The sequence below is a fragment of the Microtus oregoni genome, unplaced genomic scaffold, assembly GCF_018167655.1.
Source record: "Microtus oregoni isolate MIOR12 unplaced genomic scaffold, Mior012 000132F_ref0000261, whole genome shotgun sequence".
Taxonomy (NCBI): Eukaryota; Metazoa; Chordata; class Mammalia; order Rodentia; family Cricetidae; genus Microtus; species Microtus oregoni.
Window position 1 is genome coordinate 911,232 of NW_024544775.1, and position 22,757 is coordinate 933,988.

The following is a 22,757-nucleotide window of genomic DNA, read 5'->3' on the forward strand; positions in this document are numbered from 1 at the left end:
TTTCTCAGAGCTAGGGTTATAAGCATTATGATGGTCACACAGTTATACGGGCTTTAAAGGGACACAAGCTTAAGTCATCACACTTGTGCAGCAAACACTGTCCCCACCAAGATGTCTCCACAGCCTGTCCACCACTACTCTCAAACTAACACTACATCATAGACTTCTTCCAAGCCACGGACAGTTTCCTTTTAACATGGTTAATTATCTCATTCCTTTTCTTTAAGGGCCCACTTTCTCCAACCTAGGAATTATTCCCACTTCGTTAGTCTTTTTAATGGATACACTGGATGTTTTTCACTGATAAATGTTAAGGTATTACACATATAAATCCTGCTTGGGGTAGAATTGTTCAGTCAAAGGGAATGTAGATATCAGTTTGTTTTGAGACAGGATCTCACTGTATAGCTCTGGCTAGCCTGGAACTCACTATGTAGACCAGGCTAGCCTCGCACTCACAGAGCTCTACCTTCCTCTGCTCCCCTGACACTTTGATTAGGTGTCAACTAATAAATAAAATAAAAACACTTTGTTATTGCCAACTGCTCTTCTAAGTACATACCAAGTAAATAGTCTTACCCACAAGTATATGACACAAATGTGTGATATTTTCTGCTCAAATTACTGTTTAATTTGTATGTATTTTAGTATTTACATTTTGAGTCATTTAGTTTGCTAATAACACGCCACAGAGTTGATATTTTGAACAATAGAATTTTATTTTCTCATAATTCTGTAGACCAGGAGTGTAGGATTCAAGTGTTGGTAGGTGTAGTTTCATCTGAGTCGGACTCCTTGGCTGACAGCTGTCTTACTTTGTCCTTCCTCCACGGGTGTATGTCCTACGCACTTTTCCTAGGAGAGTATCCTGGATTAAACCCACCCTAGGCACTTCATCTTGTATAATTGCTTCTTCTCTAAATACAGTGACATTCTGAAAGATAAAGGGTTGGGATATCAACATACACACTAGGGGGGACATTTCTGTCTTTATTGCTTCCTTTCTGAGATGCCAGTTCTGTGCTTTGGCCATTTTCCTATTAATCAATCAACTTTTTCCTATTATTACATGAATTGTTAATATACTAATGAAATGTTTTCTCCATGCATTTTTCTTTGTTTTCTGATATACTGACTTACAAAAATTGTGTACCTCACATTTTGAATTATTATCAATATGATTGAGTGCAGGAAGAATTTTCTTTTTTTATGCCATTAAGATGTCAGATAGACGTGCAATCGTTCTTATTTCTCTTGAGTTTTCAGATGACTTCCTGCTACAACTTAGTGTTAATACAATGCTGATAGCATGAAGCATCCTGTAAGTAGAAATGCAAATCAGGACAGGAATGTAACTCGGTGGTTGAGTGCTTGCTCAACAAACACACAGAGGAACCAGGTTTCATACACAGTACACGGAAATACAACAAAAAAAGAAGGAAGGAGGTAGGGGACAGAGGGAGGAAAGGAGAGAGGAAGGGAGGAAGGGAGGGGGAAGCCAATAAAATCATCAGTGAATATTTCTGCAGTTTCTCAGTTGTCTAAACCTAAACCATCCAGCCTGGCCTCCTTCTCCTCTGTCCTCAAGGCTGCTGAGTACATTTGACTTCCAGAACATTGTGTTCTTGGCTGACACTTCTGAGGATGTCCCAGCTCCAACTTTGGATTTGCCCCCTGCGCTGGGGTCTGGCTGTGCTCATATTCAGCGTTTCCCATCATACCGACCCTGTGCACATTCCTTAGCCCAATCTTTGCCTCCTAGACAAGGTCGCCCTTCTTGCAAAAGTTCCTTGCCTATCTGTCTTTTCACTCACAGGTCTGACAAGGCTTAATTATGGTAGTGCAGGAACCCAAACCCTTTCCCACCCTGCCTGGTGCTGCTTCTCCTGGCTCAGGGAAGCTTTTTCCAGTCCTGGCCCTCACTTGCACATAACTGCTCCCACCACCTAGGTGAGTAACTCCTTTCTCTATCCCTTCCCTCCTCTCTCCAGCTCAAATTCTACACACAGATGTTCAGGCTTTGGAAATCACATTGCCTGGTTTTGTATCCAAGTTTTTTTTTTATTTATTAACCATATGACTTTGAACAAACTACTTAGCCCACAATGTCCAGGGTTCCTCATGCATAAAATGAGAACAATGGTACTGTGTGGTAGGAAGGCTAACTACCTAATATCGGCCTCTGAATGCTGCCTCCAATCCTATCCAGGGAGGTTGGGATGACTTGGTAAATTGCAGCAGACGAAACTGACATGGTTTGCAATCAGCTTCTCTAGCAAACTTGAACCCTTAGAAGACACATGGTGGCCATTTTGAATTCACTCAGAGACAATCATTTAGCCTGGTACTGACACTCTGGGGAAACCTGGATCCAAATGAGACATTAAGATGAGTTGCTTAGCAGCAAAGCTGATTGTGTTCTTCCTTCCATTGTGTGTGTGTGTGTGTGTGTGTGTGTGTGTGTGTGTGTGTGTTTTAAATGTGTTTATAAGTAAGTGAACATGTATGAAGCCGTCACTCTCTTCCAGGTACTGGTGACTGCAGTCATGCTTTCTGAGATCTAGGTCCCCAAGGCAGGGAGACATACGCCTGACCCTAGTTCCAGCTATCAGATGACACTTGACTTGGACCAAATTCTCAGCACCGTGAAGAAGCAGATCTGAGCTTCACTTTACAGGCATAGAAACCTCAGGGCAAACCAGACACGTGGTGCACACTGAGAATCCCAGCCCTGGGGAGGATAAGGCAAGAGGACTCTGTGCTCCAGGCCACACAGAGAGACTCTGTTTTAATAAAAAAGAAAAAAAGAAAAGAAAAACCTGCATTCAGATGAATTTAGAACATCAGCAGAGACTTCAACACTACTATCATTTTTATTGCCACTTTTAAATAGGAAACTTTAAGACAGAGTTGTAGCTCCAGATACTGTGAGATGAAGTGTGTGGTGTTTTAGGCTTTCAGTGGCAAAGTTCTGGTGCCATGTGTTAGGCAGCCATGTAAGAAACAAAGGTAAGAGTGCCATTACTTGCCTTATTTATTTATCCATAGGATTAATTATCTCTTAGGCATTACTAAGATAAAACCAACCCAAGATAAGAAGAGTTTCTCGTGTTCTGAGAATTTCATGGAAAAGTTTGCAAACATCTAGAAAAGGGAGAAGAGAAAAATTCTTTTTCTTAGAATGTAAAAGAATTTGGTTTCCATCACCAACAATGCAAAATTAATAAGAATAATAATCTCTTATTAATCAAAGAAATTTATTGGAGATAAATCTAGAATATATACATAATCAAAACAAAGACTGTATAAATGACCCATTATCCTTCACCAGCTATTGTTTATTAACCAAAGTTCACCTCTGTAGGTAGACACACTGAATCAGAGTAGTCTATGACTATGGGATTCTCTAACATATCATCTGTATCACTGGTCAAACTAACTAAACTTGACCTCAGTTTTGTTTGTTGCAAACTGGGCATATTAAGAACTCTCTATCATGGATTAGGTTCAGTGCTTTATTATTTTTTTAAGTGTATGAAGTTGGGAGGGGGTGTGGAGGAGGGCTCTTAAAAGAGTTAGCAGAGGGCAAAAGAGTATGACCAAAATACATTACATACACACACACATGAAATCCTCCAGCAATGAACTAAAAATATGTTTTGTTTAGGGTTTCCTCCTTCTTTTAATTATTCTTTCACACATGCGGAGTCCTTTGAGTACTGTCCATACGTGCATGGTTGAGGGCAGTAGCTGGAGCAAGAATAACAAACCAGTGGTCAAATCAAAGCTTTAAAGAAGACTGATTCTCCTTCCCCAACAACCAGCGACTACCGATAGCTCCTTGGTTACGGGTGGAGCCTGTGGCGGTCTGAATGAGAATGGCCCCCATAGGCTCAGATGTTTGACTCCTTGGTCCCCAGTTAGTGGAACTGTTTGGGAAGGATTAGGAGGTATGGCCTTGTTAGAGGACGTGTGTCATTAAAGGCAGGCTTTGAGGTTCCAAAAGCCTACACCAATGCCAATTAGCTCTCTCTGTTTCAGGTGGTTTTGTCTCAAGTTGTTGTTACTATTCTAGGAACATGCCTGTCCTGTTTGTCTGCTGCCATGCTTCCCACCACGAAGGTCATGGGCTCTAACCCTCTGAAATTGTGAGGCCCAAACAAACTTTTTCTTATATAAATTCCCTTGGTTGTTTCTTATTTCAGCACAAGTAAAGTAAATAAGATAAAACCACATAAGTACCCCCTAAGCATGCTGGAATTTTCTTTGGCTTGATCTTGTGCAGGCTTTACTCAGGCAACCACAGCTGCCATGGTCACAAGTGCATTAATCATGCCCAGATGAGACCATTGTACAGCACCCCTCCCCATCCTCCAGCTGTGGCATTCTTATGACCTCCTCCAAGATGTTTCCTGAGCCTTGCTTGTGGTAGGGATGTTTGGCAAAGACGTCTTGTTTAACCAGGTATGGTAGTGCACACCTTTGACCCCAGCACTCAGGAGGCAGAAGCAGGCAGAACTCAGAGGTCAAGGATATACTGGTCTGTATTTCAAGTCCTAGGTCAGCCAGGTCTACACAATGAAATCATGTCTCAAAAATAAACAACAAAAATGTCCTATTTAGGGCTGAGCATTTGCAGTCATTTATTCCTATATTATTTAAACATTTGATTTTTGATAACTTCATATGTGATACTGTATTTACATAATTTCCACCCTTCCTTATTCTCTCTCCACTTCCTACCATTCCCAAGTCTCTTTCAAATTCATGACCTCTTCTCCTATAATAATTATTATGTATACATTTGTGCATACACACACATGCACAGCCTACTGTATCCACTTAGTGTTGCTCGTATATACATGTGCTTAGGAACTTCATTTACTCTTGGACTAGTTATGAGTCTCCACACCAACTGCTGTCCACTCACCAAGGCTGAGAACAGTCCAGCACTTGGGGATAAATATAAATATTTAGAAGGCAGTTTAACAGCATGACCATTTTTTTTTAAGAAAGAAATCATGGTTCAATTTTCCTGACAAAAGCAAATACAAAAATTACTTTTTCTTCTTTTATTTTTAGCCTGTCTTCAATATACAATGTGGTGGGTTTCATTATGACGTTTTCTTATATACATTTGCTCAATTCCCTTCCTATGACCCTGTCTCATTCCTCTTTTCCTTCCCTCTGGTCCACCCACCTCCACCTAAATCATGCCCTTCTGCCTCGCTTCTTAAGCACATGCATTTCAAATGTAGCTTCTAGATAACAGAGGAGCCATGTGATATTCGCCTTTATGACTCTGTCTATTGTGCTTAACACATAATGGTCGACACTTCCATCCTTTTTGCTGGTTTACTTTTTAATTAGCACGCCGCACAATAGGCTTCATTGTAGAACTGTGATAATTTTGTTGTTGATTCTCTTCCAACCAACCTCGAATGTACATGTGTGTCACATTATCTTCATCTGTTGATTTACTGATGGGCATGTGGCTTGATTATATAACTTGTTTTCGTAATTGGTACCATAAAGATGGTGGATATGAAGGGGGCAAGTAAGAAGTACCTCTCTGGATTTTTCTCAGTTATACACATAAAACACTATATATAAAGCACTTAGCAAAACATCTGACCTTGGCAAGCCCATGTATATTTATACATCCTGTATTTTACCACAGTGAGGTCATTCTGCATATTACTTTCACAGAATGTTTGGCATGGTTTTGCTACTGGTTATCTACTAAATTTGCTTTCTAAAATTAAAAGTAACCTACACGTAAGAATGTCTTCGGATCTCATGGTGTTTTATTTAAACAATCTTCTTTTTTCTTTAGCTTCCTGGTGTATAATTTTATGCAACTTTAGGATTCTTATGTTTGGGAACACGTCCAAAGGCAGAGTCAGGCCTGAGAACTCTTGTTCAAACTTAAGACGAAGCCAGGCCATGAAGTGAAAACAGGGCCTCTCTTGCTGACTCTGCACCACAGCTGCCAGATGCACTGGTTGACATGTGAAAAGGAAAACATGAAATTATGAAATGAAGTGCTTTCAGAGACCAGAATAATGGTGTCAGAGTTGAGGTTTTCTCCTCTGGAATGCTTATGCCTAAAGACAATCTATCTATAGCTCAAGCCCAAACATCTCAGGCCCAGAAAGGCTAACCACATGGGACAAACTGACAAGAGATTCCAGTAAGGTACCAAGGTGACCAGGAAGTCTGGCAATCTTCTGAGCCATCACTACTATCAAAAAGAAACTTCAGTGTTCTGATGTTTTACTCATTGAACTTTTCTAGAATTCAGAAACTCATCAGAGGATTTAAGTCTGAAGTTCTTAGGATGAAAAGAGTTTCTGTCCTTTCCCAAAGCAAGCTTTAATGGGGGGGGGGCGGAGAAAACCTTGAGTCAGCACCTAATACATGGGGGAGGGCAAAGAAAATCAATGAGATGCTGAAGGATGATTCCTTAAAATCACACAATTACATCCCACTTCCCTCCAAGTGTGCAAGGGCAATGGAGGATGTGCAGCCGTGGGACTGGGGTAGGTGGTGACTATTACAAGCCCTAAAGTCATCATGAGAAAAATATGCATTCTGACAGGGCATCAAGATACCTCCCAGACGTGTGCAGGATAAAGCTTCCTCCATCGGCAAAGCAGCTGTCAGAATCTAAAGGCACTTGATGATGCAGCTTGGGCTGCAGAGACAGACATACGGTAGGAGGGTGAGGGTCTCTCCCTGTTGAGCTCTTGCGTCTAGTGGTTCTGTCATCATGTCAGGGCAACTAAAATCATCACCAGGCATCCACTAGGAGCTGAGCATGGCAGTAAAATAGATCTGCCAGACAGAATTCTGCAGGAAGCTTGGAGCACTTGTGCAACTGTTGCCTGAGATCTTATCACTGCAAATTGTGAAGAATCAGATAGGGAGACGTATAGAGAACACCCTCACCTCATCGCCAAAAGGTCACCGGGCTGGGAAATGGGTAAAAGAAAAGCACATATAACACTACAAGCTGGCTCATTACAACTTTCCTACCAACCAACTTTTTTTCTTTTAAGCAGAGCCTCCTGATCAGGGCTCAATAGAATGTGGACTGTTGAAAAACACCAAGAAACAGATGTGACTGTTTATTTCACAATACACAATGCATTCATAAGTTCAGAAAAGTAGGTTAATGGCAAAATATTGCCGCAGTTGGATACGTACATTTCACGAATTTGTGAATTTGACTCTAATAAAGACCCTAAAACGACATTCTTCCAAGAACATTGCTTACAAACTCAAATAAGCAAACCAATAATTTGTTTCAGTATGCAAATATGAAATGTATGAAAAAGTATGAAATGTGCAGTGCACTAGATGAATCCCTCCCAAACCTACAGATTCCTCCTAGAGGAAGTTGCCGGCTCAAGTGCTTTGGAGGAAAATCAGTTAGGACCCTTGGTCACCACCCTGCACAAAAGAATCACTGCAGAACTTTAAAACAAAGGGCCTAGAGATGCTAATGCTAACAACCTACTTATTCTGGGTTGGGATCTAATTTTTTGTAGGCATTATAGAATATTCTGCTTTGCAGTCCAAATTGAGAACCATTGCTATAGACCATTCCATAAGCTGGAAAGAACATAAATTATGACTCTCTCTCTCCATCCCTCATAAACAATTAAATGGATTCATTAGTTACAGTGGTCTGTGTCAAGATGATCAAGACCGTCCCTATATGCAGAGACTTTCTAGGAAGCTCAGGACTTAGCACACAGTTGGACTCATGGCTAATAGCTTCTACAGTGATCTAATCACAAAGGCACACAGTCAGATAATAGACAGAATCTAGATAAATGCACACACAAGAGTCTACATCCTTTTGTGAGGAGATACTCAAGTGTGCTGCTTTCTCTGGCAATGCAAAAATGCACTAACATGAGTGATGTCTCCCAGTGGAGGCCGTCAGCATTTTTGTTTGAGGCTGGCCACAAATTAGTGTATGTGTGTGATTAGTATGTGCCAAACTTCCGGATTCCTTGAAATAAAATGTGTTTTACATATAAACCATATTACTTGCATAAACAGTGTGGACCTAGAGAAGCACCGTTCTCAGTCCTGGGTGTATGTAGTGAAAACACCAAACAGAAGCCCAGGACAATCTCCGTGGTCTGGTGCCCTCACAGCATTGACAACAGCCTGAGGCAGACAGCACAGAGAAGAGAAGATGGTTGTTGGATAAACAGTAGCTTCTCAGGAACCTGGCTTGAAGAAGATGAAGATGGCTGATCTTGAAAAGAGTTAAGAGACACAGAGGGAAGCAGCCTTTGAGAACACAGTTGAATCATGTCCGTGACTATGCTCTACCAAACAGTGACTCCACCAGGATGGCTTGATTTTGAAGCTCTATGCCACATCTTTCTCTAAATCGATCATCCTAGCTCTTCTTAGTTTTCCAAAGGTTCCTCTAAATATCACTTTTATCTTTTCGATGCTTCAGTCAACCTAGGGACCCTGCTCAGTGGTAGAGTTCCTTCTTAGGATGCACAAGGTTCTGGGTTTATACTCCAGTTTGAGAGAGTGAGAGAAAGGGAAAATGGAAGAGAGAGAGAGAGAGAGAGACGTGGGGTGGGGGGAATCACCAGTCAGCCACAATGAATAATGAACTCTTTATGCCTTTTAAAGAAACAAATTATCAAGCCTACACATCACATAATACTGATCCAGGAAGAAAGAACAATCCCCTATAGCTGAAAGGAAAATTTGGAATGTGAGCCAATCACACAGATGAGGCATCATGAGCCACAACCATCACCCTTAGAACCTATTGCCTTCTGTCTCCATGGATTTCAGCTGTGTTTTGCCACATCTCTTCAGAAAGTTATTGAAAATTGGATCAACGGAACTATTTGTCCCCCAACCAAAATTTTCCACTAATCTTTCAGTCCAGGAATTTGTCCTTGCCTTGTGGACCAAATTCCCAGAAGGGGGAAGAAAACATACCTTTGTTATGACCGATACTATCTGTACATGGTTGCAGCAGTTGGCTCCGTGGTGACTGTGATTGGTTGCTCTGCTTAAGCCTTGGTGCCGATTCTTCAGTAGACAGCTCCATCCAGTTCTACCATTCATTTCAGTTTGTGGGTTTCATACGTTAGACTTAGACTCTTCTGGCATACTCGGATTAGCCATAACGATCCCAATTTCTACTTCGTATCACCTATTGGGCTACATATCCAGAACACTGAGCTTCACTGGAACAAACACAAAACAAAGCCCAGGAGAGGAATTTGTTGTGGCACATCAGGCCCATATGTAACACAAATTCATTTAAACCTAATGTTTCTAGTCCATCTTACCGCATACATCAGAGAAATTTTATTTTTACGAATATGATATTTTGATTTGGGGGACTTAGTATAGTTTCTTTATGTATATCAGTGTTATGTCTGTATTTGTGCCTGATCACAGAGGCCAGAAGAAGGAATCAGATCCTCTGGGACTGCAGTTACAGATGCTTGTGAATCAGATGGGTGCTAGGAACAAACCCCGGTCCTCGTGAGGGGCAGGAAGTGCTCTTTACCCCTGAGCCATCTCCTCAGCCCCAGAGATTACTATGTTTTAAAATAAACATCAAAGGGAAAATCCTTCCATCAGCTATATCTATGAAACAAATTATTCAAATTATTTGAATTTTTTATTATGGAGATCAAGGAGATTTGGGTCTCATGGCCCCAAATTCAAAGCAAACGATTGAGAGTTGTGTAAGCGCCCCTAATTCTACGTAACTTTATATGTTGGTCTTGTGTAGTGTTTAGATGAACATATCTTGAGCCTTCAAAATCTCTTTCAATAATTTACATAAAAATTCAGTTCAGATCTATAAGAATCAAATATTCAGATTAAAAGATTAAGCCCTCTTTCTGTCAAAAGGTCATGCCTTTATTCTCTTCCATTCTATAGCCCACATTTCTATGGCTGACAAGAACCACCACCAGTACACATTCCTCCTATCAGAGGTGTTGCTGATTCAATAAACAAAGACCTTAAAATAGGAAAAGATGTTAATCATCAGAAATTCAGGCCTCTCTTTTGAGGAACTGGAGGCCCTGCAAGAGGTTAGATTACCCATACCCTGCCAGATGTTAGAAGCAGAACTTAAGTCAGCCCTGCCATTCCGGGGCTAAGTTATTACCAACATAAGCTCTTCACCCGAGTCCTTTCTGTTGCAAAAAGCTAGGCTTCTGCACTGTGGATCACTGTGAACTCTTATAGCTGTTAACTTTTCCAAAGTCTGATGTCATTCCCAGAAAATATTAACATCCACTAGGCTGTGGATTTGTGGTTGTGCAACAAATAAATAATAGAGCACTCTCATATTTGCTCATGTTTGCAGACTACCATCACATGCCTTTGAAAAACAGGAAGTTATGCTCAAATTCTGCACTTTGGAATCTCTAGGACAAGTCAGTAAAATATGCTGTTTGCTAGTTACTTAAAAGATAATTTAATCTTCACACACTCATTTTTAAAGCTGTATCTTGTAGCAGTATTTAACTTAAGGAAAAAAATATTATCTGTGTAACTTCTTATGCAAAAGCTAAGGATCTGCAATTGAACAACAATCAGTGGAGAGCTAGGTTAGCTATGGTTAGAAACCCTGTCCCAGGGTTGAGTGTGCTTGAGGCTAAGTAATGCAAACCAAGACGATGTGTTGTACAGAAAATGAATCTCATAAATGTCTTAGTAATGTTAAGGAAAGCATTTAAACACTAGGCACTATATCTCACAGTAACTCAAAATGTCATAAGAACGAAAGGATGACAGCATAGCACAGATGAGGCTGGTCCACATCACTTTTACTGACTACGAGTTTGGGTTTGGAAAGAGTCTTCAAGCCATCTTTGACCCCGAGGTCTATTAGAAAATCAGTCCACCTTTTTTCATTCTCTAATTCTTCCCCCAATACCATGAATATCTACGAGGCACATCCTATAATATTCATCAATAACTACCAGGAGCAAGATTTTGACTATAACGTTACACTGACAGCTGAGCTTGCGGAAGACGGTAGAAAGTTGACTGGAGACCAAGTGTGATGCCACACATCTGGAAACCCGGCACTTGGGCAGGGGAGGCAGGAGGGTTAGGAGTTTGAGGTCCTCTTTAGCTATATCGTGAGTTCAGTACCAGTCTGGGCTACATGAGACCCTGTCTTTAAAAAGAAAAGAAAAGAAAAGGTGATTTGATGATTTGACTACAAATTTGGAGACTGTGGCAGAATACTTTGAAAAGATTAGTTTGGCCAAGGTCTGCTCTTCGGGCTGATGAGAAAGGGGGAGTTGATTGGGGGAGGGAGAGGGATATGGGAGGCGGTGGCAGGGAAGAGACAGAAATCTTTAATAAATAAATAAATTTTAAAAAAAGAAAAAAAAAGATTAGTTTGGCCAAGAGAAGAAAAGAGGAGCTTAAGAGATACAACTCAAGAGAGAGACATATATTTTTATCTTGAACAAAAAGAAACCTGAATGTTTTTATAGCCTCAGAGTTGGACTCCTGAAGAAGTAAAGAGACAGAAAATACTAAAGAAAGGGGGAATATTGCAAATGATAGGGGAAACTGACACGGAGCAGCAGCATGGGGTTTACGTTAAGCAGATGTTGGGATTTAAATCATTTTCATTTATAAAGTACTGACTACACCAAGTGTCAGCCCAGGTTTGTATCTTTCTCCTCCCATCCCCTCACTCTTTTCCTACTTTATGCTCCCACTCCATTTCTATTTTAACTTTTTTTTATTTGTTCTTTGTGTCATTCACATCCTGTGTCTCGATTACATTCTTTTTTCCGTCCCTTTGTATCTACCCTCTGCCCTTGCAACCCCCTCAAAAAAATAAAAATAAATTAAAAAAAGAAAAAAGAAAAATCTCATCACAGAAACTGTAGTGTGACACAGTGAGTCACATAGCAAACCTTTTGTCTTTATATCTTTACTTGCAAGTGTTCATTGCAGAGAGTCATTGGCCTGGCTCAAGGTCTCTAGCTTCTGTTACGCTATCAATGCTGGGCCTCACTGGGACTCTTCTTGGACATCCTGTTGTTGACCTGGGTCATGGAGGTCCTGCAGCTTTGGGTCTGCAAATTCAGCCCCTTCACATGCTCCCGCAGGTCACAGATGAAGTGGATGTTGGGGTGGGTCAACTCAAAACCCTGGTTCTGGGCCTGGGTAGCTGCGGGGTTGGACAGCCCGCCAGCTCTCCCCTGTCCTCACCACTGGGTGAGCTCTCCAGCCTTGCCCTGGCTAATTAATCCTTTGAAGCAATGAGCAATGAATGAAGGGACCGGGTTAGTTCTCCTGCTTTCGTGTCCTCGGGGTAGGCTCTCCCACAGTGGACCATCAGGGCCAACTCCACTGCCTTGCCCAGGAGAGTACATGAGCCACTCACCTAAGTACTGCAGCTGGTGAGGGGCAGAGACAGCTCTCCTGCTCTTAGGACTCCAGGGCCAGCTGTCTCCCTGCCACAGACAGTGAGGAGTGGGGAGGAAGCATGTCTCCCCCATCCACACAACCACATGACAGATGAGGGGCAGGGCCAGATCTCCCACACTCAGGGGTTCACCCACACCCTGCTCTGCTGTGCTGCCCAGACCAGGTGCAGGGCATGTGATTGAGTGAGTGCATAAGTGAGCATGGGTGTGCATGCACACGTCTGCGCACACACACGCGCACACACAAGGATATATACATACACACACACGCGCACACACAAGGATATATACATACACACACGTGCACATACACACACATGTACGTAGCGGCGCGCACACACACACAACACAAACGATTCCCTTGCATGCAAATAAGTAAATAAATGTAGCAAATTTATTCTCTCCTTTAAAAGTAAAGATATTTGACTCAGAATGATTTTTAATGTAAGGTTAACTATTGTAGAAACAAAATTACAATCTCTGACTCTAACAGGAGAAAGACAAAGAATACTTGAATTCATTAAAACAGATTGACAGTTTTTTCTGTAGAAGGTAAATAGCAAAAGTTTCTGTCTTTATTGACCACATGTTCTCTGTTACAATTCTACACTCTATCATGATATGATGAACGCCGCTAGACACTGAGTGAGCTCTACTCGTGTTTCAACAAGACTTTACTTATATGTGTTTGGGGAAATACAGTGAATTTCCAAATACATTACAATGCTTAGTTTACCATCAGAATATCGAGAACCTGAAAATGGTATCCTTTGCCCTTACTTTCCATCAGTTATTGCCTTATTTGAGATAAAGGCACACTAGTCTTTACACAACATGCATTTGCCTTGGTCTTACATTATTGCATGTGCTTACTTTGGTATTGTTCCTCCACATTTAGAGTTCATGATTACACAGTCAAGGAAATTCCAGAGCTTCACAGAAAACATAGTCACAGAGAAGGGTAGAGAAGTTCACTGAAAACTGCCTAAGAGGACTTAGCAGTGTTCACATACACACACACACACACACACACACACACACACACACACCCCTAGAAAATCATGGTTTTGAGGAAAGTGTAGGCATGGGTATGACTTTAACTGTGGCTATAACAAATTTCTACAAAGAAAAAAACCTTTTTTTTTAAGAAAAAAACTTTTAAAACTGCTAAATGTTAATATTTACTAGCTAATATTTGCATGTCTAGTTATTATTCTCTATATTATAAAGATATCTTAGAATTAACTTTTTGACCAAGGGATGTGTTAAGATGCTTTCATAGAAGGCTTTAGCTAATTGCACAAGCTGTAGTTACTCAGCCGTTAGCAAACAAAGAAGCCAAACTGATAAAGCTGGCTTTGCCTTGGGAGGATACCTCCCTCCAGAATTGGAAGTAGATTTAATGTTGTTTTCTGTTTCTGTAAATGTGTCCCAGAGGCTTCTGAACTTTGAGCTCATGAGTCAAGCTCACAGCAGCCATTTTCAATCACCGTGGCCTAGTCAGCGGCTATCACCTAGCTTCTCCTCAAGAGTAGTGTCAGCAGTCACTCAAAGTCCTTACCAGGTCCTTGCTGCTTCGCATTTATCATTGTCGTGACTAAATTAGGAAAGCTTCATAAACTGATATCCAGTGTGACCACATGATCGCAGCCTTATTTTGCAGCTATCATAAAGGTGATTGAGCCAACCCTGTCTGGTGATCTGTGTTTCTCTGATTTAGTGTGCTTATACTAAGAGTCTTTATGCCTAATCCCCAGGGAAATCATATTTCCTTTACTTAAAGTTCATGCACCACGAATCTGGAAGCCTAATTGGGGACCTAGCCTTATTATCAGTCTAATAACATAACTGCATTCCTGAGATGCCACAGGTTAACGTGTGTTGCCTGTGAAAATCCTCCACGTATCAAATGTTTAGACACCATGATTTATTTCTCGTGGACGAGCAATGCATCTGGCACTAGAGATCGTGTCCCTGTGTGATACTGTGAGCCGGCTTGTACCTGTCAGTGCAGCCATGTTCCTGGAAGCGTAATCTAACAGATAAGCCCCTTTTTATGACTTCATATTGTAAATAGTTTGAAGTGGACCTTGTCTGTGGACATCAGCCTTAACTGCCCAAGCAACAGTCATAACATTGCTGACGTGGTTAGGCACAGCCCCTAGGAATTATCAGAATTGCCCGGGTCAGCTGCAGTTGAGTTAAGAAAACACTAGAGAGGACTTCGAGGAGACAAAGAAGATGCTTGGATCTAATACATTGTTTCTTACCCTTTCGTGTGTATGTGATTCATTCGGAGATCTTGTTAAAATACAGGTTCTTTTCAAGAAAGTTTAATGTGTGGTTCAGAAATCCTTCATTGCTAACTATGTCTGGGTAACTCCAGTGCTTTTGGTTCAATGACTGCCCTCAAGTATCAAAGCCTTTTCCTTGCACTTCAGAACCCTACAGGCTGTAACGAAGCAACAATCCTTGTTCTAAGGCAGGATTTAGGTGGCCCGAGGGAGTTAGAAGCGTGTTATTTGTGTAAGTTGCACACACAATTCTAGAAATAAGCTGTCCAAAATAAGCTCCGCCCAAATGAGGACTGTCTAGGGAGAGGGCACACTACCATCCCATGGCAAGGTGAGAACAAGGATCATGTGGTAGTGGAGACCCAGAGCAAGTGGGCAAGCAGCTAATACCTCCCTCAACTGTTCCGTGAGCTATCTGCCTAACGAAGCAGATTAAAGCAGGGGGTGGGAACGAAAGGCAAAATGAAAGGATTCTAGTATTAAACGCCAGTTCTTCCAGTTACCTGTGTGGACTTGACGAAGTTGTTTAAAGAGTTGAGATTCCGTTTCCACAATTCCAAAGGGGAACTAATACTAACACTATTACTTTTGATGTGAAAAGTCGCCGTGTGTTGACAGCTTGGCTTATAGCAAGATTCAGACATGGATTTGGGAGAAGAAAGTGGATAATTAGAGTGCTGAGCATAGCAACTGATGCATCCACTGATGGATTCGTTATTTGATGCAGTATTCGAAGTAACATTTATTTGGGGAGGGGAGTAGGATCAAACTGAAGGGAGTAGATCCTTGGAGAAGTGCCCCGGTAAACTACACTTTCTCCCATCCCTAGCCTTACCCCCTTCTCATTAAATGGGGTGAGTAGCATCCCTCCACTTCTCTCTCCCACCTTGTTACAGACCCGGGAGCAGAGGAGCCAACCTGCTGCAGACAGAAACTTCCGAAACCACAAGCTCAAATAAATTCTTTCTCCTTTAAGTAGTTCAAGTCAGGTGTTTAGTCACAGTAGTGGGAAGGTGAGAATCACAACTTAGTCACAAAGGATTTTTTGCACTCAAGAAGGTAATTACTTGAAAAGTACTTTTGTAAACTCAGGATTCTGCCTCTAGCCCTTTTGTTTAGAAGATGCATGCTTATAAGGGAAGCAACAGATGGACCATAATGCTATCGTCATTGAATTGAGAAAGCTCCGATGACTATGCTTTAACTCTTTATTTATCCCCAGTGAGCCTGACTTTAGAAAGAGGCTGGCTTGCTTCTGGGGAGCTCATCTGAAATGGACCACAGCTAATCTTCTAACAGTGTTCTTGTCAGTCCCTGTACAGTACTTGGAAGAACAGCCCTAATTCTGTTCAGCACAGTGTGACACACCACAAATCACCAGAGGTCCCCAAAATAGTCTTTTTTTTTCTCCCTCAGATTTATCCTGTGGTCTTTCCACTGTCATTTAATCTCATCATACCATAAAAAGCAAACAGGGCTCAGCTGCAGATCTTATGTAATACTCAACTTAAAAATCTTCTTTTTTTTCTGGAGAAGGCTCAGAAGTTAAGAGCACTAGCTGCTGTTCCAAAAATACTAAGTTCAGTTCCCAGCAACCCTATGGAAGCTCACAACGGTCTCTACCTGCAGTCCCACGGGGCCTGATGCTCTTTTCTCGTGTGAAGACATGCAGAGAAAACACTCACATACATCAGATACATAAGAAACAAACAAATCTTTTCTTAAAATTCCTTTTGGAGAGAGAGTCGTACTGTGTACCCCTGATGTAGAACTCACTATGTAGACCAGGCTAGCCTTGGATTCATAGAGATTAGCCTATCTCTGAGGATCAGGTGCTAGGGCAAAATTATGTGCCACCACTCTCCGCTTGTCTTCAAAATCCTGCGGCATGGTGATACATGCTTGCAACACAAACACTTAGGAAGCAGAGAAAAGATGATGGAAGGTTCAAGGCCAGCCTCAGCTACATGGTAAGACCTCGTATAAGCAAATAAGTGAGTGAATAGAAGCAGGATAAATGAAATATGAACCAATGATTGTAGTTATAATACGCATAATAGTGTGTTCTGTGCCACGCATTGCCGGGTTTTAAGTCTGCATTGTATTGTCGCACATGGACCTAACTGGATTCTGCTGGCCGTCTATAGTGTATTTATCCTAGTGCCTAAGGATTATATCATATCCAAACTGCATGTCTAAATTATTTGTTTGCCCATCCCCCTCACTACAAAATATTATAAGTGAAGATTACAGAGGACAGTTATAATTATTGTATCTCGTTTTCTTGTATTTCTCTATTTTATTAGGTATTTCCACCTCCTCATGGAGCCAACTTGGGATAGCTACTCTTTACCCAAGAGCTATTTTGTCCCACGCCAGGGACATCCTGCAGTATCAACTATCATAATTGGGATAGAGGTGGTTCTAGCAACCTCTGAGTAGGGGACAAAGATGATGTTTATTATACAATGATCCTAAAACCCAATAAATCAAAAAACATATTCAACCGACAATGCTACTACTGCAGAGGTTGAGAAGCTGACGTGGAGAAAGGCTAATTCCACCTTTATCTAGCTCAAGTTCCCATGAAAACTCACAAACCGAACTCCTTGCAAAAGTAACAGATTAATGGTGAACACGTGATCACCAGGATCAATGAACCCAAACAAAAGATAAACTAAGGATTCTGGGAGAGAGAGTCTCTTGTCAACTTTTGAGGGGTTTTGTAACTAGCTCCTCATGGCTGTTTCTACCTAACATAGACTATCAGGAAAGAGTTCTACTCTCTGTTGGAGAAAAAAAAATTAAAATACAAAAAAGCACAGAAAGCAGCAGATATGCCAGGTATGAGGATGTGTAGAGACGTGAGCTCTGAGTGGGGGTGGGGTGGAGAAGTGAAAAGATATCAGAGTCAGTAAGCTTTCCAAGAAGTCCACCCAATTTAATAACATGGATTATTGGATTAGCTGAAAGAGGAGCAGAAAACTAGGGGAGGAAATAGTGGCTAAGGTTTTCTACATTTGAGAAACTGTAAACACAAAATACAGTAATTTCAATAAACACATGGGGGAGAAAGACTATCATTTATATAGAAAGACTATATAAAAGTAATTGAGGTCAGTGGTAAAAATCTGTGAAGAATTTCTCCTTAAAACTGTCCACAGGCAGCACTGGGCTGAGCTCCCAAAGTCCAGTCGAAGAGTGGGAGGAGTGAGAATATGAGCAAAGAGGTCAAGACCATGATGGGGACACCCGCTGAAACAGTCTACCTGAGCTAATGGGAGCTCACCAACTCCAGCCGGACAGGGAAGGAACCAGCATAGGACCAAGCCAGACCCTCTGAATGTGGGTGACAGTTGTATTGTTTGGGGCAGACTGCAGGGCCACTGGCAGTGGCACCAGGATTTATCCCTACTACATGTACTGACTTTTTGGGAACCTATTCTCTTTGAATGGATACCTTGTTCAGCCTAGATATAGTAGGGAGGGCCTTGGACCTTCCCCAAAGCAATGTGCCTTACCCTCTCTCAGGAGTGGATGGGGGGTGCAGTGGAGGGGAAGGTGGAGAAAATTGGAGGAGGGGAGGGAGTGGGAACTGGGATTGGTGTGTAAAATGAAAAAAGATCGTTTGTTTTCTTTTTTAGAAAAATAAAAAAAAGAACAGAAAACAAAACTGTCCACCCACAGGCTTTGCAAACACTGATTTAAAAGGTTTGTCTTTCTCCTCAGAGTCAGCGCCGCTGTGAGAAGAGCCCCAGTTCTCTTGCAGGGAACTCAGGGCTAGCTTGGATTAGTGAATAGATCTCATTGTCCAGCTAATGCATTATGCATCGCAATCACATGGCCAGCCAGACCAAGTTGGAAATGCAGCCAAACTTGTGACCCTGATTTACTTAACTCTTCCACTGCAGCTGCAAATCCTATGTTGCCCTACTGTGTGTTGAGTTGATCCCATCCCACTCATCCCTTGAAGACACTCAAAGCCACTATTATTCTTAGGAGAAGCATGGTGACACCTTCCTTTTTATTAATTTCTTCTAATCGTCGGATGTCCATCATGTCCAGAGTCTCCTCTCAGGCACTGGTTCCTCTGCTTCATAAGATGCAACTCTTTGTGTTCCAAGAGCACAGAGGCTTATGAGAATCAAGTGAAGAGAATTAGAAATTTTCACCGGTCCACTGAGCACCATGGCCACTCCCAAGCCTTCCTACCTGTGAGGACACCCTCAGCCCTTCCCCTACTCTAGATTATATTTGAAGGCTTCAGTTCTTCCATTTCAGTTACCCGGCATCTGTTGCCCAGCCATGCTTCATACAAAGATTTGAACTCCATGATACCCTGTGCCATCTCAAGAGGGCCTCGCCTTGAATAAATACCACCCTGAATTTGAGCTCATCTCAAATCCTTAGTTGCCTGTGTGGAGCCTAGAACCCAGTGTCCTCCTGGTATGGTCTCTTGGAAAGCCATGCTGTCCTTTGCCTTCAACAGACTTCACTTCAGCCTGACGATGGTTCTCAACCTCCCTTACGCTGTGACCCTTTACTGCAGTTTTTCATGTTGTGGCGACCCCCAAATACAAAATTATTTCATTGGTATTTCATAACTGTAATGCTGCTACTGTTATGCATTGCAGTGTAAATAGCTGACGTGCACAATATTTAATATGCAACCCACAAAGAGGTTGCAAGCCCCAGGTTGAGAACCGCTGGAACAGGTTTCCCAAGTTACCGCCCAAGGAACAACTGTAGAAAAATGCCTTTCCTTTCTTATTAGAAAGGCCCAGCTCTCATTGGGCAATTGTTCTCTCTTTCTCCAGAACTCTGCACAAGGAAGAGGCCCTCTTCATGAAAAAAACAATCGGCTCTCCTAATCTGGAGCCACCAGAGTAATCCCACTCACTAAGGATGGTTTTCTAATCAGGCAGGCTTGTGCATGCCTGTAGCCTCAGCAGAAGGACTGCAAGTCTGACACCAGTCAGGCCGAATAATAAGACCTTGGCGCAAACCAAAACAAGGAGACAGCAGGACAGGAGTTGACTTCCTAGCAGCTACACTGGGCAGTTCCCAGCGACCGTAAATCCAGAACATCAGAGGACCTCTCTGGCCCCTTCCGACATTTCACTCTAGAGCACAAGCCCACACAGACATACTCAGATTCACATACTTCAGAACAACAAAAGAACACCCTTTCCAAAGAAAATGAAGATGATTTTCTCTTTCTAAAGATATGTATATAAACACACTTACTAATACAATGTGTTTTGGGTTTAGTTTGAGAGACTCTTGTAGGTAATTTAAGGTTGGTTTGTTGGTTGGACGGACGGACGGATGGATGGATGGATGGATGGCAGAGACAGGATCTTGATATGCAGCCCAGTCTGGTCTCAAATTTATGATCCTCCTGCCTCAGTTACTGGGATTGCAGGTATGTACCACCAGCTGTGGCCTTAACACACGTCTTTCAATTTCACTTCAGAACTAGAAGTTCACTGTCACACCCATCAAAATGTGTAAAAAACGTGGGTGTTCCCTTTCTCCTAACTTCCAGGGAGACCAGACAACTTGGTTTCAGTTTGGTCACGGAGCTGGCGGTGTAACTGCTTTGAGATTTAATCTGAGCTGTTGGGGACAAGTGCAGGAGCTTAGTCACAAAGGCCTTCTGTGGTTCTCAACAATCTGTTCCGTGTAAACAGTGTATTTTCAAAGTCCAGGGGTGTCCAGATAAAAGTGGCTTGGAGTTTTAGTAAACATTTGCTTTGATGGCAGAAATAATGACAGTTCTCAGCATGACCTCTGGCCTTAACCCTTTCTGTCTCAGGATTCTCCCTGCGAAGCCCCAGTTCTCCTTCTGGGCTCCCTGTGCTAATCACGTTATACCAGGAGAAGCAAAGTTCTTCCCACAACTTCAGATGAAGCTAAACTGAGCTTTCTCGGAAAAGTCAAGACACCTGCGGACATTCCCTCCGCCTACTCCTTTTCGTTGTACACCTTTCTTCTCTAGGCCTGGATAATTACTTCTATTTTTTTTTTATTTTTTTTTTTTATCTCTCAGGGCCAATCAACCCAAAATTGAAAACTCCATCTGTATGAAGCCCTGGAGGCAAAGGTTCAGAAAGTATGGAACGAATGCTTGACACGATGTGGGAAAAAAGGGAATATATGCGAGCTACTGAATGCAGAGGGTGAACAAGGGCAGCATGACAGGTGGGAGGAAAGAACTCATAAGCAGAACGGAAGCGTCCAGACTGAGCCTAATAAACTCTTGATGCATCGTAGGCCTTTGGATTCAGTAGTTCTAATGATTCAGATGCCTGTAGTCAAGGAGGTGATAAATACTCGTATTTCTAGGTAGGAGTTAAAACCATCCACAGTCCTGCCCACGTAATAGCCTCCCAGTTCCAGTTTGGAAAGCTCTTCAGCAAGGTTTACATTGTGTTTTTCCTTTTAACGTGGTGCTCTATAAACCTAGAAGCTAAGCACCACCGCCTTTACATGAAGCCTTCCTGTGCATGTGATTCTCCCTTTTATTACATTTTGTATATTTATTTTGTTTTGTTTTTTTTTTTTCGAGACAGGGTTTCTCTGTAGCTTTGGAGCCTGTCCTGGCACTAGCTCTTGTAGACCAGGCTGGCCTCGAACTCACAGAGATCCGCCTGCCTCTGCCTCCCGAGTGCTGGGATTAAAGGCGTGCGCCACCACCGCCCGGCTTGTATATTTATTTCGTGTATATGCACATGTGTACGTGTACATGTGTGTAGCTCACCTGCCATGGATTGAGTGCGGAGCTCAGAAGACAACTCACAGGAATTGGTTCTCTCCTTCCACGGCGTGGATCCTGGAGCTCACACTCAGGTAATCGTGTTTGGAGGGAAGAATCTTTACCTGCAAAACCAATTAATGAGTGATATTTGATGGTAACCTCTACTGAATCTTTTCTAATTAGCTGTTGCCACTAAGCTCAACAATCTTCAGGAATTTCTAAAAGGAAGAGTATTCTAATAAACAGCTTTTATTAGAATGTTATACCTATGGCCTCCCTCACCCTCGAGTCAGTGATCAAATCCTCACCCTCCGTCACCGTCCCCCACCCTCCCTCGCCCTCCCGCACCCTCCCACACCTTCCACTGGGGAAATTTAAAGGATTTCCTAAGTAGGAAATTTGGTTGCATTCACTGAGCACTGGCTGCTTGCGATGCCGGTCCCAAGGGCTTGGAATGAATGACTCCAGTGTCCTCAGCAGGTCTGAGGTCTATTACCATTTGCTCTTTATGTTACATAATTTTCCCTTTCAGAGGAAGCAGCAGAAAGCACCGCCCAAAGCATGCCATGTTTTAGTTACTGATTGCTGTAGAATGAAGCAAATTTTTATAAAACAGACATAAGAAAAATTCTTTTACCTCCCTCTTCACCATCTCCGTCAGGAAGATCAGTAATTTTTTTTTTTATTTCAGTTTTGGTTTAGGTCTGTTCTTCCAAAGGCTGAGGACAACTCTAGGCTTCATCAATCCAGAAAAAGGACAGAAGGATATTCACAGCAGACCTGGCTAACTGGTCTTTCTCTTCCTTTGCTCACCCACAAAGGATTCCTTCCTGTAGCTTGAGCCACCATGGAAGGCCAAGGTGCTTTTCCTTTGTTTTCTCATTTATCTACAAGACCATGGTCTTCTCAGAGATTGTGTAAGAGCTCAGGCTCTAACCACCCCCTCCCAGCTGCCAAATAACCCTACGTGAGCACACAGCGTGCATGTTAATATTGCCTGTTTTACTCATCCATCACTTCTTATTCACGGAGCCTCAGTTGGCAAATCGAAGAACAGTACAGGGAAAACTTGAAGGTCAGTAGTTGACGGAGTAGGAAACCAAGGGCAACAGCCAATGCGGTGTGCGCACCAGCTACAGAGAGGAAATAAATAGGAATTTTGTGGTGTGGAAGGTTTTGCGCTCACAGATACTTAGGGGAACCAGGAGTGTGATCATTATTTTTCAAGGG

General features: G+C 42.2%; 1 long non-coding RNA gene across 2 annotated transcripts; it reads right to left on the bottom strand.

Moving 5' to 3' along the window:
* Positions 1 to 770: 770 nt before the first annotated feature.
* On the bottom strand, positions 771 to 22,421 carry LOC121444568. 2 transcript variants are annotated; one of them, XR_005973800.1, is made up of 4 exons: positions 22,165 to 22,421; positions 21,531 to 21,649; positions 8,989 to 9,239; positions 771 to 934 (listed from the first exon to the last, which is right to left on the bottom strand). It is a non-coding gene; the product is annotated as an uncharacterized LOC121444568 (long non-coding RNA). The 2 variants fall into 2 exon arrangements; XR_005973801.1 differs by lacking the exon at positions 771 to 934 and adding an exon at positions 5,165 to 6,001.
* Positions 22,422 to 22,757: the final 336 nt, after the last annotated feature.